Source organism: Chrysemys picta, chromosome 14 (genome assembly GCF_011386835.1).
Source record: "Chrysemys picta bellii isolate R12L10 chromosome 14, ASM1138683v2, whole genome shotgun sequence".
NCBI lineage: Eukaryota > Metazoa > Chordata > Testudines > Emydidae > Chrysemys > Chrysemys picta.
Window position 1 is genome coordinate 22,204,426 of NC_088804.1, and position 6,832 is coordinate 22,211,257.

Below are 6,832 nucleotides of genomic sequence, written 5' to 3' on the forward strand. Positions count from 1 at the left end.
CATGACTGCAACCAGCCCTGCTTTTGGTTTATTTTCACTCTCTGGTATTTAACTGAATTTACAGAAGTCTGATGAATCTAACTAATCATTAAAATGTGTAATAACAATAACAAAAATGCCTGGTTTGAGTGAGCATGCACAAAGACAGATGATGAAGAAAAATAAGTTGAATTTCTAACTCACAGTGAAGCAACTGTGAATAATCTGGTTAGACGGTTTTAGTAATTCGTCATTTATTCATTAACTTATACTGTAACATTCTCTTTACTTATTTTTTAGCATAATGGCAAAGTAGAGATGCACAGAATGCAAGCATAATGCTATCTAAAAGATAGCTTTAGGACAGATGGTATCCTAGATTTGTAAGAAGGCCTTTCTATAATTAACAGTTGGACTCATTACATCCAAAAACATTCACTCATGTAATGTGCTTTTGCATATTATCAGTAATATACTAAAACCCATCAATTACATTGCCGTATTTGTAAAAACACAGATCTCACATGTTTAAAGAGTAAAATACAAGTCATTAGCTGCAGTTTTAATTTAACAAGTCTAATTTTATAAATGAGTGAATTTTTCCCAGGCTATAATTTCTAATTATGCATTTACATAAATTCATGATATGTGATTGATGAAATATTAATACCAAAGGCAATTTTCTGTCTTTGTGGAGCACTGAGGAAAAACTTTGTTCACAGTACAACTTAATATCATATGAAATTATAATCCCAGCACTTGTTCCATGTGTTTGTAACTGGATCAGCATCAAAAGTGCAGCTCTTCTTTTACCCACTGAAACCACCAGCTAAGTGCAGTCAGGTGAACATTTTGGTCTCATCTTAACTTCAGCCATGAGACAACAGTTTGGAAAATCATCAGCTGTTACGTAAGAAAAGGTCAAGAATAAAAGCTGCCAAAAAGCTTGAATTCCTTGTTGCTGAATGTGAAGGTCAATCCAAGTGCAGCCAAAAACAAAAAAAAGCTTTGGAGAAAAAAAGAAATAAGAATGACTTTTTTTTTTTTTTAAGGTAGAGATATTTGGCAGTGTGGGGGGAAAATCCATCCACTTTGGTAATACTTTGGTAATACTCTGGATTCTGTTCTCATTAAAATTAAGAGGTGGAATCGCACCCCCCAGGGATACCGCAAAGTACAAGAGTCACAATGGTAGGGTACAATTTCACATCCTCACAAGAGGAAAACTAGCTGAAGTAAACCACAGGCTACTACTTTGGGTCTTTTATATTGCACCATTACATGCACTGCCTTCCTTGGATTGCCTTCTTCTGATTGTTGCCCGGGCTGTTTTAAACTACTCCTAGCAGTGCCAGAATTTGCCCAAAAGTGAACTGCTGTTGGATTCCCACTCAATGGAATATTGTTCTTCCCCCACGAACACCAGTGGGCAGCTAAGGCCACACTGGTTACAGGCAGTTGCTGAGCCTCCTTGGTAACTAGCAACACCTACAGCTGGTTGAAATTTTTCCAGACAATTTTTCTTCTTGAGAAATTGCCTTTTTTCTAAAATGAACACATTTCACAGAAATCTTGCCTTTTTTCAATCATTTCTCATTGTTTCTTGCAACGTTTATTAAATCAAAATTATACTAATTTTTAATTGAAAATGTTTATCACCATTTTTTGTTTGCTAAAAAATCCACATTGTGGTAAACAAAAAAAAGTCAAATAGGTTCAATTTGGAAAAGAACGGTGAAACATTTACCTCCCCATGACCACCAAGAAAACCCCACTGCATCCTGCAAAATGAAAAGAAGTTCAAAATTGTGATTATTATTATTATTAACAACATGCTTTACCACCATTCTCTCTTCTGGGTAGCTCTGAGTACTTAGAGTTGTGTTCCCAGCTCTGTTCTCTGCGCATATGCAGAAACACAGATGACTCCAACACGTCCCTTTTTCTCCCCACTGCTGCTCTCCCTTTATTAGACTTAAACAAGCAAACAAAAACTACTGTAGTTAAGATAGGGAGGGTTATGCATGGCAAGGCTGAGATTTCAAAGCCAACTATGGGATTTAGTCACTCTGAAATGAATGAGAGTTGTGTGGCTAAATCCCCTAGTTGATTTGAAAATCTCTACCACAGAGTTAACATCAATAGCACAGTGTGAAATTCAGCAAGAAAATATTCTAGGGCCCTGTAAGAGGGTGTATGCACTCAGGAGCTAACTCAGCACCCTGTCACTCAAATCCCCACCAATTTATATCAATTGGGCACTGACTGAAAGACAGGCAGTTGGCAGAGGAGGCCAATTAACTGAGTGGAGATATAGCTGAGGGGCTAATCGGGTGGAAGTGTTGCCAGCAGCGAGGGCTATATAAGCAAACAGGAAGCAGTGGTGCTGGAACAATGTTATAATAGGGGTGTTGATGATGGAAACCATGTATTTGAAGTTTGTTATTATTACTTCAAGCCAAGGGGGGCGGTAGCACCCCCAGTACTCTGAGTTCCTGCACTACTGCCAGGAAGGAAGTGCTGGGAGGAGAGTTGGGAGCCTGAAACGAGGCAAAAGTAAGCTGGACCAGCTATTGTGATTGTACCCTTCCCCAGCAGTAAAGCTGGCTATTGACTCTCATATATAATAAAGCCTAGCGGTAGTTGAGAACACCTGGAGTGGTTGTGGTCTGTGATTAAGGCCTGAAAGGATTCTCAGGACCACCCTGTGACAAGTCCTATCATGCTTTGTCCAGAGCACAGGTTGGGGTGGAAGGGAAATTTAGAGGGCAGCTCCTAGAGGCACAGCCTAGCAGACTGCCTCAGGTGGGCAGGATGAAGTGCTCTCCAGTGATTCCACCTTCTTGCTGGCGATGTAGCACTTTTCTTTAACCGTCCACGACCCAGTGCTGAAAGAGAAAAGGCTATGCAACACCCTTGCCCTGTGAGCTATTGATGGCCCCAACTGTGCCCATCCTTTGAAGTACAAGGAATGGTGCTGTTGCTGCTCCTTTGTGATTCCTCACCCCATTTGCAACAGCCACATCTGGCTAGTCCAAGGCCTAAAGCCCAGTTAAAAGGGGCCTTGTTACTACTATGCAATGCAGATAGTTAAGCAGAAATGTGCCATGTAGTTAAGGCTAAGATTTAGTCATGGGTATTTTTAGTAAAATTCATGGACAGGTCACAGGCAAAAAACAAATTCACGGCCCTGTGACCTGTTCATAATTTGTACTATGTACCCCTGACTAAATCTTGGGTGTTCTGGGGGGCAACGGGGCGCCCGCTGGTGCTCAGGAGGGGGGCATCGCTCTGGGGCACCCGCTCATGCTCGGGGGGGGCGCTCCAGGGTGCCTGCTGGTGCTCCGTGCATCCGAACCGCATGAGTCCGCTGCCGTCATTGCTGGTGGTGGGGGGCAGCCGGGGACCACCACTGCTGCTGGGGGACTGGTGCAGCTGGCCCCGGGGCCACCCGATCTGCTCAGGCAGCCCTGGGGTCAGGTGCCCTGGCAGGCTACAGAAGTTACAGAGGTCGTGGAGAATCACAGAATCCGTGACCTCTGTGACAGACTTACACATAGTCTTTCACGATCAGAAATAGTTTAAGGCATAATATACTGAGCTTCCACAGAAACTGGTAGAAGTTCAATGTGCTGAGTACAGAACCCACAGCTGTAACATCCACAGCTGTAACACAAATATTCATTTTAGTCAGAAATCTTTGATCAATCTTCTATTTTGATTTCTTCTTGTAGAGCTCACCTGCTGAATAACGTTGACTGGGTTAATTCTGGTTATCACGTCTGTCAATGTCATCTTCGCTGCCTTCTGGTTTTCTCCTCTTCCCTTGACCCCTGAAGACCAAAACTCTGTTACTGCAGCAACCACTGCTGAGTGCTAGTAAGATCATTTCTATGTGCAAAGTACTCTAAGGGAGAAAACTTATTACCCTACAAAAGATGATGAGACTTAAGTCCTATAACAGATCAAAATAAAACGTACTCCTTTTAAAGAGTGGAAATCTGTCTCCAGCTAGCAATGTCAGCATATAAAATTTACAAATAATAAATATCTGTTTTGCATGGTTGATTAATCTCTGTTGGTTATTATTATGTAAAGGGTTTTGCCTTAATATTTATGATGATGTAGATTTTAAATTATAACATTTTTCTTCAGTAGGATTGTTTGTTTCCTGCATGTCACTGCTTATCATTACAATTTATACCCTGACTGGTGCTTTTTTGATTCCCTACTTGTTGGTTGTGATATGTATGAACATGTGTAGCGTTCAAGATTGCTAGAGTCTGGTGGAATCAAAGTACAATTCCTATTGGTACAGCTGAGTTGGACTCAGAATACCGCACACTACTTCTGAATACCTGTCAGCGGCTAACCTTCCTACCAAGTAAACTACTTGATAAATAGAACAGGAGTACTTGTGGCACCTTAGAGACTAACAAATTTATTAGAGCATAAGCTTTCGTGGACTACAGCCCACTTCTTCGGATGCATATCGGATATATGCATCCGAAGAAGTGGGCTGTAGTCCACGAAAGCTTATGCTCTAATAAATTTGTTAGTCTCTAAGGTGCCACAAGTACTCCTGTTCTTTTTGCGGATACAGACTAACACGGCTGCTACTCTGATACTTGACAAATGTTGTCCCTGGGATTTGACACACAATAAAACAAATGAATTCCTAGGACCATGTGACACTTGTCAGTTTAAATTCATTTGGATCCCTGCACTTTAATTTCACATGAATGAACATAATGAGCTTTTTGTGAATAATCTGCAGATGAAGTATTGATCACTATGGGTGAAATTCACCCCCAGTGCAAAGTTTAAATGAGACTTACATGATGTACAGGCATCATGCTGGCTCTCTACACAGAGGTGAATTTCACTCTTTGAATAATTTAGAACAAATAAATTTTGCAATTTACTGAAAATTTGCAAACAGAATAGGTCTAATTTGTCTAACTAATGGGGTGTTGTGAATTATTGCTCATCTCTAATCATTCATTGGATCCTTTCTTAGGGCATCTTTTCCAACACAGTTTTGGGGATCAACTGCTAAACCCCACTAGTGTAACAAGGATAATAGGGAAGTGTGTCAATATTTTATACTGAATTTTCATCAAGGCATCAACAGCCAATGTATTGCCTGGTTTTCAATTAATTCTTCTTTCCATATGTTCAAGAAGTTTCCTGCACTTCACTGGACTGTCCAGGTTTGTCTGTGAGCAGTATTTTCTACCCACTATCTTTCTAATCTGAAAGCTCCCCTCGATACTGTAATAACTAGTCAATTGTTGTAGCACAAATCTCCTAATCTAAACATATTGGTTATAGTTGAAGTTTTGGTGATTCCAATTTTTGTATGATGAAAGCATCAAGAAAGTCAGGCCAGGAAACATTGGTCAGAAGGTAACCAACTGATTTTTTTTCCCCGTCTTGTTTTCATCTTAATGCTGATGGGGGGGAACTGCCATTTCTCCAGACAGGAAAACATGACTGTGACCTGTTCTTCAATTTACGTCTCTTCTTTGTTCCTGTTCACCTGGCCTACCCTGATGACAAAACACCTCACTGGGAGAGGACATCTCCACTTCTGCCCTTTGACCAAGACTCACTGAGTGGTTTAAGTCCCATGAAGGCTTTATCCTTCAGCATCTCTCCTTTGAGGTTGCGGGGGTCTTTTCTCTTTTGGAAAGAGCAATTAGACACACTGACCCAACCAAAGAATTCCTTCAAATGAGATTTATTAAAAACATAAAAACCTGATTTAAAATAAAAGAAAGTTTGCTTTTCATGACTAGATTTAAGATAAAGCATTGTCAGCTTAGTTACAAAAAGGAAGAGAGAACGTTACCTGTTCCAAGAGCAGATCCTGAAGACCTCTCCTGCCTTGTGTCTGGGATCCTTGAGTCTCCTGCCAGAGTTCCAGTCCAGAGACAGAGAAGCCCCTCTTTTACTAAGAGCTCTTTTATTATGTGGTTTAAGATGGAGAATTGGTGAAGTCAGTTCTTATCAAAAGATAACACAAAATATGAACTGGAAACTTTTTTTTTTTTAAGTATTCTCAATATGGGCCAGCCCGCATATGTGGTTTGACTAACAGTCCTTTTGCTCTTAATGTCATTTATGGTATATGTAAAATCTGCATAACTTTCTGCTTTTACCTGAAACTTCTTTTTCCTTAGTCTCTCTCCTTTTCTTTACCAATTAACATTCATACTGAGAAGTGGAACTACTGCATGTTTTCTTACTGCACTGCTCTAAGGCAGCCAGCTATGACTTGAGCTATATCAGTTAATCAAACTCCCTCCAGCCTTAACAGAGGCTTCTTCTCTTGCTATCTCACTCACTCCCTGGAGATATTGCAAGAGCAACTTCTCTAATTAACACATCATGAACCAAACGCTCAGCAGTGAGGTTTGTTGCATAATCAAATCCCACTGTAGCCAGCGGTTGCAATAAGCTGCACTCATTCACATTATTAACTTCCCCTCCTCTGCACCACTCAAATTGCATTTATGAAGGTATTTACAACATAGAATCTAACTAAACATTTAAAGAACAATAAACAATGGTTAGGCCAGAGCAGAAAGCTACTCTGCTTTAACTCTGAAAATTTTAAAACAAAATACTTCACTTGTGCTTTGGAAAACAAAGACAAACATGTGACAGGTTTCCCCAGGGGTCCCACCTGGAACTGGGGTACCACTGAGCCCTCTGACCCACCAGCCTGAGATCCCTCTCACACTGTACTGCTGTGACAAGCTGCAGACCCATTCCAAGTCTTACACTTCCACCAGCATACACACAGGTAGGGACATACCCAGCTGCAGTTACATGGAGAATCTCTGAT

At 40.8% G+C, this 6,832-nt stretch overlaps 1 long non-coding RNA gene across 1 annotated transcript; it reads right to left on the reverse strand.

The window, feature by feature from the left end:
* Positions 1-1,724: 1,724 nt before the first annotated feature.
* LOC135975694 (uncharacterized) lies at positions 1,725-6,488 on the reverse strand. The gene is made up of 3 exons (XR_010592694.1): positions 5,834-6,488; positions 3,721-3,812; positions 1,725-1,760 (listed from the first exon to the last, which is right to left on the reverse strand). It is a non-coding gene; the product is annotated as an uncharacterized LOC135975694 (long non-coding RNA).
* Between the last annotated feature and the right edge of the window lie 344 nt (positions 6,489-6,832).